Source organism: Chenopodium quinoa, unplaced genomic scaffold (genome assembly GCF_001683475.1).
Source record: "Chenopodium quinoa cultivar QQ74 unplaced genomic scaffold, ASM168347v1, whole genome shotgun sequence".
NCBI classification, from domain to species: Eukaryota; Viridiplantae; Streptophyta; class Magnoliopsida; order Caryophyllales; family Amaranthaceae; genus Chenopodium; species Chenopodium quinoa.
In genome coordinates this window covers 1,630,997-1,641,842 of record NW_018742238.1, presented here as the reverse complement: position 1 = coordinate 1,641,842, position 10,846 = coordinate 1,630,997, and the positions used below count along the sequence as shown (strand labels likewise).

At 35.3% G+C, this 10,846-nt stretch overlaps 1 non-coding gene across 1 annotated transcript; it reads left to right on the top strand.

The window, feature by feature from the left end:
• Window positions 1–7,721: 7,721 nt before the first annotated feature.
• On the top strand, window positions 7,722–7,793 carry TRNAC-GCA. Its single transcript has one exon. It is a non-coding gene; the product is annotated as a tRNA-Cys (tRNA).
• The last annotated feature ends 3,053 nt before the right edge of the window (window positions 7,794–10,846 follow it).

The window sequence follows — 10,846 nt, the reverse complement described above, 5'->3', positions numbered from 1 at the left end:
AGGGTAGGGTGGGCCGGGTCGTGGGTTGGGTCGGAGAAGTTGGACACACCAGGGTTATATTCGTGGGTTAAACGGGTCGTGGGTGGGTCGAGCTGGGTTCGTGGGTTAGACGGGTCGTGAGTGGGTCAAGTTGGGTTCGTGGGTTAGGGTAGGTCGAGGTGGGTTAGTGGGTTAGGGTGGGTCGAAGGGTGGGTTAGTGGTTAGGTGGGTTTGGGTTGAGCTGGGTTCATGTGTTAGGGTCGGGGGGGTTCGTGGGTTAGGGTCGGGTGGGCCAAATGGCTAAATGGGTTGTGTGGTGTTTTAACTTTTACAAAATTAACAAATTGATGGCTTGCTCAGTTGCTCTTAATTAGGATGCCTACATATCCTTATATCATAAAATAAGGAATCAAAGCCAACGTAGTTCTTGTATTGTACTTCTTTTGGAATTTGGGGGGAGGGGGGGCTTGGACCTATCTTTAGCAAACTAAAATTTAATTTTGCAATTAAATTGTAATTTTCGAAAAATAAGTTGCCTACGTATCCCAAAAGAATCAAAGCCCACGTAGTTCTTAGCATACCTGATTTAGACTTTTCTAGCCACCCATGTTTGTTGCATCATCATCCTTGGAAGCTGCATCATCCGTTGACGACTCCAATATCATCACAGGATCATCTTCATTGTCTTCGTCTTCCTTTAAACCTTGAGTTCTTCTTTCAGCTTGATCCCAATCTTTCTTACAAACACAAATTTGAATGCTTTCCGGAGTTAAGCGAGATCATTTTTCATCTAACACTCTTCTACCTGCACTAAAAGCAGACTCAGAAGCAATAGATGAAGCGGGAACTGCAAGTATATCTTTTGCAATTCTCGCCAATATAGGAAAACTTTTTTGATGTTCTTGCCACCATTTTATAATTTGAAAGTTATTGTTGGTCTCATGTTGATATGACCAATAATGATTAATAGCAAGTGTTGAAGAAGATGATGATGAGAATGATGTAGATGCTTTGTTTTTTTTTCATAACTTTATCGAGAAAACCAAATCTAGAATCAGAAGTGCTAGTAGTAGTTGGTGTTGCTAAATCAAAACCATAAATAGATGCATAATGATCATAAGGTCTCCCAAAACAGATTCGCATTTGTTAATATATTCACTAACATCATAATCGATACTTAAATTTGTATAATAAAATTCTAATAGATTTTCCAAACCTTTAGCTTTGACACCGGGGTCAAGAATAGTAGCAATTCCATAAATAATTGGAAATTCACTAAAATAAGTATGCCACTTACGTTTCATGCTATCAAGAACGTGTAACACCCCAATAATTCTCTCTTAAAAACCTGTAAATACCTTTATCAATTTGTAAGAGAATTACTGATGTGCTACCGTCACGTGTTCAAACGTTAAGGCTAGTTCAGAATTTAGCAACGGAAAAACTAACTCAGTTATCAATAAGTTTCAAAACCAAATTTAGTCTTACAAGTTGGAACCATTAAGGCCCTTATTCAAAACCCAATAAAAGTAGTAAATAAATCAACCAGTAAATTAAATCCAAACTTACGAAATGAAATAAACTGTGGAAATATCCAATACTCCACTCAAAATCCCACCACCTTGATGCAGGTTCTGATTATGTATAAACCTGTGATTAATCTGCTCCCCAATATTACAAGTGTAAAAATTGGATCATTACAGGGTTATTAAAAAGGCGAAGGCCATGACCAAGAAAAAGACACACAAAAGCACGCAATCAGCAACGGTGAGTACATACAAGCTATAAAATATATCAAAGAGTCCCTAGCATGTTACTAAAAATAAATCAGCACACACAATTTAATTATTGACTCTAACACATGCCTCAACTATTAACATTACTAAGACTTCACTAATTACTAACAATAATTCATTTCATTTAATTCATTGATTGGATTAAGCAATAAACCAGGTTGTCCCCCTGTGCTCCATTTCGGAACATTAATAAAAGAAAAACCCTATGCCTCCTTTCGGAAACATTAATAAACAATCCAAGGGCAGACGGGCGCAACTCTGTGGCCATAGCTAGTATGAGATCTCATCTAACTCCTTATAATTTAAAGAAAAACATTTGTAAACGAGAGACTCGTAGATCAGACGGCCTCTAGAAAGTACACGGCTAATACCCCGTGAACCCCAACCCTTGATTGTCAATACTCTAGATGTGCACAAATCCAGAGTTTTATTGCTCATCCATCTTGTACTTTACGTGATTTACAAGTTTAAACTTGGTGATGACTCAAGTGCAAAACAACACACCTAATCATACAACAATCATTCAAACAATTCAAATTTCTAATTCAATTCTTGATTTATTAGTGACAAACAATATTTAGTATTGAATCCTTTAACTATCTCGGTGTACAAACACTTTTAGTGCATAAGGCACCTCAAATCCTCGACCTCGTCTTATAAGACTTTAATTCTCCCTTTACTCATTCCATTTCAATAAACGTGAACGAGTATTAAAATAATTCATTCCACATATTCACGTACCTTTGCCTCTAAGCTAATCTTGCATGTTAATGCATAAATAATACTTACAAGATAAATTAATTACCATTCCTCATACATGAAACAAAACCAATCACCACATTAATCACCAATCAAACTTACTACCATACAATTCCAACCAATCTACAAGTTTCCTAACATGATTCTAAGTTTTCCCAGTCCTTAAACATGCTTCTAAAGTCAAGGTTTTTGTATCCTTGTACGTACCTTGAGTAAACGAGTTGGTTGGCCACTTAGGAATTGAACTAGAAATCACCTTCTACGAATTCCTCTCCCAAACCAAACAACAATAGTCCAATCAATACCCAAGCAATTAAATTTACAGCAATACTAACTTACTTTAAAACCTTCAAAATTCAATTAAACAACTCTTTAAAACCTTCCCTTTAATTAAAATCAAAATCTTATATATAGTTCTTTAAGTTTCCTTCATAAAAACCTTAAAATACATACTTATTCATGAAATTACAGCTAGTTTAGAGCTTTATAATTAAAAATATGAAAATTTATTTTACACATGAAATCTTGAAATTATAGAAATCTTTATCACCATACATTATATAGAAAGTTAGTAGACTTTAAACCCAAAAATTCCTCAATTCAATGTAAATAAAGACTCTAAAAACAATAACCAAAAATCTAAAAATTTATTCTTGCAATTAAACTTTAAAGTTTCAAACATTATAATCATAAAATAACCACAACCTTTGTTTAATAAAATTAGAGACTTGAAACACATGAAATCAATACAATTTAAACCCAAGATTAAAACTTTAATAATCTAAAAATTTATTTTAAACATTAAACCTTCGTTAAAAATCAAAAACTGCCCGAAAACCATATTTAGAGGCTGAATTTGGCCACGAGAGGGTGGTGAACACTACCAAAGGTAGTGAATTGTAATTAAAACATTGTTTACACACAAAAAACATTATTTTATTGTAAAAAAATCGGACGAGTTAGAATATAAACATGATTAAAACGTGATAAAACAAAAGGAGATTAAGAACGGAGATCATAAGTTGATTACGAAAAACTGAAAATTTGTTTTTATGCTTAATTAATCATTATAAATTCAATAGGAACAAAAGCCTCAAATTAAATGATCATTAGAACCCTAAAATCCCAATTTAACTAAATTAAAATCCTAGGTTTAAAATTACAAAATCTGAAAATTAAAACAACAATTATAACCTGAAATTATTAGTTTAAAACATCAAAAACATGATTTTGATAATAAATAAACTAATTTCAAGCAATAAAAACCAAAACCCAAAAATCAATTACATAAGCTTTATGAAAATAATAAGAAATAAAGGAGGAAGAAAATAATACTAACCTTTTTGTGTGGGGGAAAATTTGGGGATTCATGGGGTATTTATAGGAGAGAATTGTAGGGTATAATTGGGCCTCATGAAAATAATGGGTCAATTAAATAAACAAATGGGTTAGACTTTGTTTTTATGATAATGGATTGTAGGATATAGGTTCATAAAATAATTTAGCCTAAAATAATTTTTGACCCAAATTAATAATTTGAAACTTTTAAAATTAAATTCTGGAAAAAATACAAATAAATATTATAAGTAAAATAACATATCATTTAAAAATACGGGGGATTACAGAACGGGACGAAGTCCATCAATCTTCATATGCTCTTGGATGGTGTGAACAACTTTAACACACTCAATTATGACTAAATGAATGTTAGGCTCATAAATATAAGAGAAAATATGAGTTGCATTATCAAAAACATTAAAAACATCACGAACAAAAGAAGCATTAGTCCAATGACTTTCGGTTATTAACTCAGTAGGATCAACACGAGTCTCATTGTAAAGTTGGATAAAAATGTCACGATACTTTATAGCATCATTCAACAAATTGAAAGTAGAATTACAACGGGTAGGGGTATCAATAGACCATTGTCTTTTCTTGACCTCTCTCTTTACACATATCTATGTACTTTCTTCTAACTGACTGAGTAATCCTAATCCATTTTATAACTATTCTAATTGGGTTTAGCAATGGTTGCAACTCAGCGAGACCCTCTAGAACAAACAAATTTGAAATATGAGCACAACATCTAACATGCAAGAGACTACCACCCAACAACAAATGCAACTCGAAGTCATTTTTAAAATAGTCAATACACTTTGTGTTTGCAGTTGCATTATCAAGAGACAAAGAAAAAAACTTTATTATTTAAGTGAAATTCTTTTAAACAATCCAAAATACGAACTTTGATGTTAAAACTGGTATGCCTTTCTTCCACAGCTTGAAAACATAGTATACATTTTTTAGTAAACCAATCATCATCCACCCAATGAGCAGTAATGCAAAGAAAAGGTTTGCCAAAACTAGAATTCCATGTATCACTTGTAAAACTAACACGACCATCAAAAGTACGAAATAATTCAATCAAACCACTCCTATACTTATAAGAAGTTTGTGTATCGTCTTAGGATATTTCGGGGGACACGAGTAAATGCAGGTTTTAATGCAACTTTATTAAAAAGCTCAACGTTTGCATTTTCACCGTAAGTAAAAAGGTATTCATTAGCAATAACTAAAGTACTCATTTTATCAATCATTCTATCTTTTTTATAAATGAAAGGTGTACCTCCGCCGGGTAAATGGTTCATGTATCCACCCAATTGTGTTTGGACGGGCAAACCACCCCCCGAAGGACGGGGGCCATTTTCCAACAAGTCATGTTTATTTTGCAAATCCGACTCAAGGTTCCGGTTCCATCTCCCGTTTTCCAACTATATGACTTGACATTTGCACCTAGCGCCTTGCAAACTAGGCATGTACATGTGAACCTCTTTGGTTGACCGGGTTGCCATCCCGGGGGTGTGACGTCAACTCGTTCAAAATGTTTCCACATCCAAGAAAATTGTGCTCGACCTCTACTTTCACCGCCACCACCTTTCATAAATCAAATTATTGAAATTAATTTTTAAACGCTATTCATAAAAATAAGCTTTTAAATTTTAAATATTTTTAGTTATAATTATTTAAACACATTTTTCATGGTAATTATAAATCATAGAAAATTGGAAACTAAATTAACTTTATAATCATTAATAATAGTTTTTCTAAATATTCATAACAATAAAAATTAAATTAGCAATTACCTCTAGATGAAGGTTGAGATGTTGGTTGCGATGGAGGTGGCATAGTTGAACTCGATGATTGGTGGGAGAAATGTTGTGGTGGAGACGTTTGAATACTTTGCCCATCTCCTAAACCATAATCTCCATATTCATTGACAAATTGGTTTAAATTTTTCGTATTAGTTTCATACGAAAAATTTGCACCACCACTCTTTTGGCCACCACTTTGACTCCTTCCCATTCCTCCTCTTGAGCCCTTTTTTTTTTTTTTTTTTTTTTTGGAATCTTAAGAATACTAATAATAATGTTAAGGAGATTTTTTTTAACAAAAATAAAACTCTATATAACACTAAATAACACTTGAGAATTTGAGAACAATTAAGAATTTTTGAGTAAGAGAGAAAGAAAGCTTGAGTTGTGTGGAAATTTGAGTGAAATGGAATTGGTATTTATAGGAAAAATTGAGGGGATGATCATACAATTCAAAAAACTAGCCAGTACACTAAAAAAACTAGTTGTTACTAACAATTAAAAGTAGTTGTTAACTTTGTTCATCAAATTCATAAAAAAAAAAAGTAGCCGTTAGTTTTGAAAAAATATTTGGAATATGGCTATTAGGCTAGGCGGGTTGGGTGGGTTGGGCGGGTCGTATGGGTTGGGTGGGTGGGCCATGCGGGTTAGGTGGGTCGTGCATGCGGGTGGGCTGAGTCGTGCGCCGTGCGGGTTGGGCGTGCAGGGTGGGCTGGGTTGTGCGAGGTGGGTCGGGTTAGGTGGGTTCACGGGCTAGGTGTGTCGAATTAAATGGGTCAAAACGGGTTCTGTGAGTTGGGTCGAATCAAACGGGTTAAAATGAGCTGGGTTGAGTCGAAAATTTTGGACCCACGACACAACCCGGGTTCCCGAGACCGGTGAGGAGGATGTGACCAAAGTTCATTTTCCTTATGCTGCAGGTGTCTTGCTGGTTCCATCTTTCTATCCGATATTAATACATTGAATTCGAGATGCAAATTGCTCCGAGCTGTGCCGGGTTGGTACCGGGTTGAAATCGGGTCGGACCCACGTGACCTACCAGCCGTGCGGGTTAGGGTGGGCTGGGTCCAACTTGGCCCACTGGCCACCTCTAGGGCCAGGTGGTGGCTGGGTGAGTGGGGAGGGTTTTTTTGTTTTTTTTTTCTAAAAAAATTTTAATACAATTTTATTATTAATAAATAATTACATGTTTAGGCTTATAATTGCATATAAACATTATTAGTGTTACCATTTGACTATTATAGCTAATAAAAGTTTACCAAGGATAATAAAAAAATTTACAATTTACCACTGAGAAAATTAAAAATTATGATGTTACTAAAGAGAATTTCCCTAATATTTTTTATTCGTATTTGATGGGATTGTTACAATTTTGGCAAACAAAAAAAAAGAAAAAAAAAAAGCACTTTTTAAAATCATTAGGTGTTTTATACTATCTCCATTCCAGAAAGTTCAACTCACTTACTATTCATTTGGTCAAAATAAAATAACTTTGTCCACATATTATGATTTATACAATAAAAATAAATACAATGAGGGATCTTATTAGATTCCCTTTATTATAAAATTTTCAAATATCAACTTTTTATAAATTTCACTTATACATAGCCGAAGATATTCATGGTAAAAAATGTTCATTGGAGACCGCGCAAATGCAAAGTGAGTTGAACTTTCAGGAACGGAGATAGTACATAAGATGAATAAATAATCAGATCTTGGTTGAAAATAAGGACAATGTAAATTTGGGGTTATAAAAAAACAATAAATAAATAAATTTACTTGGAAATTTTTTTAAGAAAATTTATTGAAAGTATGGGATTTATTAAGTACAGTATAACTATATACAAAAATTTAGATTTTTTTTTTTTTTCGGTTGACATTAGAGAAAGTTAAGACCATAATACTTAAGACTCAGATGATAATTATGAAATAATAAAATAGGTAATAAAAAAAATGATACGAACTAATAAGATTGTACACGAATTTAGTTTCGTTGCATTATTATTAGTATTTTAAAATTGATTTAATAGCATCAATTGGGTCCATAGCTCAGTGGTAGAGCATTTGACTGCAGATCAAGAGGTCACCGGTTCGAACCCGGTTGGGCCCTAATCCAAGTTTTTAATTTTTTTTTTCCATTCTTTTTTGGCCGCCTTGCTGTTTGTCTCTATTTTGCTAGAGCTGATGTGCGTTGGGTTTATGGGGTGTGTACTAATGCCATGGTGCTTCACCGGTGCTCTTCACAGGTTTGTACGCTTATTGTCGAATTCGATTGCAGGTAGAGGGTTGTTCTACAGAGGTGATTATTGGTTTTTCCTCAAAAGAAAAAAAGGTGATTACCGGTTATTAAGTTTTGTTGTTTTATGTTAAAGATGAATAGACTAATAATGTACTAGTACATTTTTTTTAATAGATGTACTAGTACATTTTAAGAGTAAATATTATTATCAATGGATAAACCATAGTTGTTGTGAATCATTGTTACATTTTAAGAGGTGATTACTGGTTTTCCCTCAAAAGAAAAAAAAGGTGATTACCGGTTATTAAGTTTTGTTGTTTTATGTTAAAAATGAGTAGACTAATAATGTACTAGTACATTTTAAGAATAATTTTTTTTTTTTTTTTTTTTTGGTAAATAAGAAGCTTTTATTACCAAAAAGATAGAGGGCAAGCCCTCACCCAAACTACAAAAGCCAAAAACGGCCAAAACAAACCACCAAAAAACCGACTAACTCACTAGCCTACGCCTAGCTATAACGACTTACAACTTAAACAAAAATAGGCTAATTACAAAGAATCCAGCTCCAAAGACTAAATACAAACGACCTAACTCTAATAACTGCAGTCCACCATAAAGACAACATAGCAGCGAGAAACAGCAACTCCCAGCAGGCCCTGACAGAGACAGCAGCAGCCAGTAGAGCAAAACGCAACACACAGGAAAAACCAACCTGCACAAAACACAGAATACAGCTACAACACAGAAACAACATGCAAGAAAAACCTCAGCAACCCAGCACCTCAACAAACAAGCAACACACCAAAAAAAACACAGCACCAACTAGAAACATAGCACATCAGAACACAGCACTGAAACAGCACCAGAACCAGCACTCAACACCCAACATAGCAAAGAACAGAAACAGCAAAACAGGACCACAGCAAAGAACAGAAACAACACGCGGAACCAGCACTCAATACCCAACACAGCTAGGCATACTAGATCTAAGGCTATACAGCCATTTACAATGAAACTTCCTCCATTTACAAGTGATGAGCTGCTATACTCTGTTGACAGTCTCTATGATTATCATTTGACAGCTTCTGAGGATGGAAAACAGCCTTGTCCAACAGAGCTTTGTTCCGTGCCATCCAAATATGATAAACAACAGCAGTGAGGGCAGTGAGCACCACTTTCCTTTGAACAGGATCCTTCTTTGCTTTGTACCAGGCTTTCCAAGAGCAGTCAATATCAAAATAAGTCTCAATTATATGCCAAGCCATCTACTGATAGTACGTATGCAAGCTTTACTGAATTGGCAGCCAAAAAACAAGCGCTTGCTATCCTCAAGAACTACAAACCCCAAACCTCAATAGCTTATCTCGAGTTTTAAGCCTCCCCAACACAACAATCCAAGCAATAAAACTATGTCTTGGAACATTGTACCTGTTCCAAACCCACCTATCCCAACCAACTTTATCATACGTTCCTTGCAACCAGGAGTAGCCATCATTTATACTATAAGAAGACTCACTCCATTTTTTAGCATCGAACCCTGCTTTCAGAGTATCCCTCACCTTGCAAAGCTTTTTCCAAGCCCAACCATCCCCTTTTTTTAGGAAGATAAGACCACCAGTCATTGCCTTTTAAGTAGACACTATGAATCCATTTGATCCATAAAGAGGACTTATTAGCAGCTAACTGCTAGACAAACTTACCCAGAGCTGCCACATTCCATTTATCACAGTCCCTAATACCCAGCCCACCTGCCTTCTTCGGTTTACAAATCCAACTCCAGGCAACAGGAGGGGTTTTAGACAGCACATCATTCCCACTCCAGAGGAAAGCTCTACACAGCTGCACTATCCTCATAATCACAGCCTTAGGGAGCAGCAAGCACTGAGCCAGTAGGTGTGAAGGCTTAACAACACAGAATTAATAAGCACAACCTTGGCATAGTAAGACAAATTTCTGCTAGACCAGCACATGACCCTAGCCAGCATCTTATCAATAAGCTTATCATACTCAGCAACCTTAAGATACTTAGCATTTAAGGGGATGCCAAGATATCTAAAAGGATAGTCACCAATCACAAACCCTGAAACACTCAAGATTTCTTCTCTCACCTGGTCACACACTTTACCAAAATAAATGGTCGTCTTCTCAAGATTAGCTTGTAATCCTACACACTCTCAAATTTCCTCGGAGCTTTAATTAAGTAGGACACAGAAGTGGTGTCACCATGAGAAAACAACATAAGATCATCAGCGAAGATCAAATGATTCAAATTCAAAGAAGCACACCTTGAATGAAACTTGAACTTTCGAAGTTTTCCCACTTTCTTCAATAATCTAGTGAGGTACTCCATAGCCACCACAAAAAGGAGAGGGGAAAGGGGACCCCCTTGTCTAAGCCCCATTTTACCTTTAAAAAAACCATTCATACCACCATTAATCATAACAGAAAAAGAGGGAGAGGAAATGCACTCCATAATCCAAGAGACAAACATAACAGGGAAACCCAAACTAGTCAACATATCCCTAACAAACCCCCAATGGACTGAATCATAAGCTTTCCTCAAGTCCACTTTGATTGTGCATCTAGGAGCTTTCCTCTTATTATTATAGTCTTTAAGCATGTCCCGGCAAATGAGAACATTCTCAAGGACAGATCTCCCAGCTACAAAGGCACCCTGGGACTCATTAATCAACCCTGGCAGAACCTCCTTCATTCTAGAGCAAAGCATCTTAGATATGACTTTATAGATAACATTGCAACAAGCAATAGGACGAAATTGGCTAACCCTCTCAGCATTATCAACTTTAGGAATCATAGTAAGGGTAGTAGCATTTACCTGCTTTAACAACTTCCCACTCCAAAAAAAATCAAGAATAGCATAACAAACATCACCCTTCTCCACTTCCCAGGCTGACTTGAAAAAT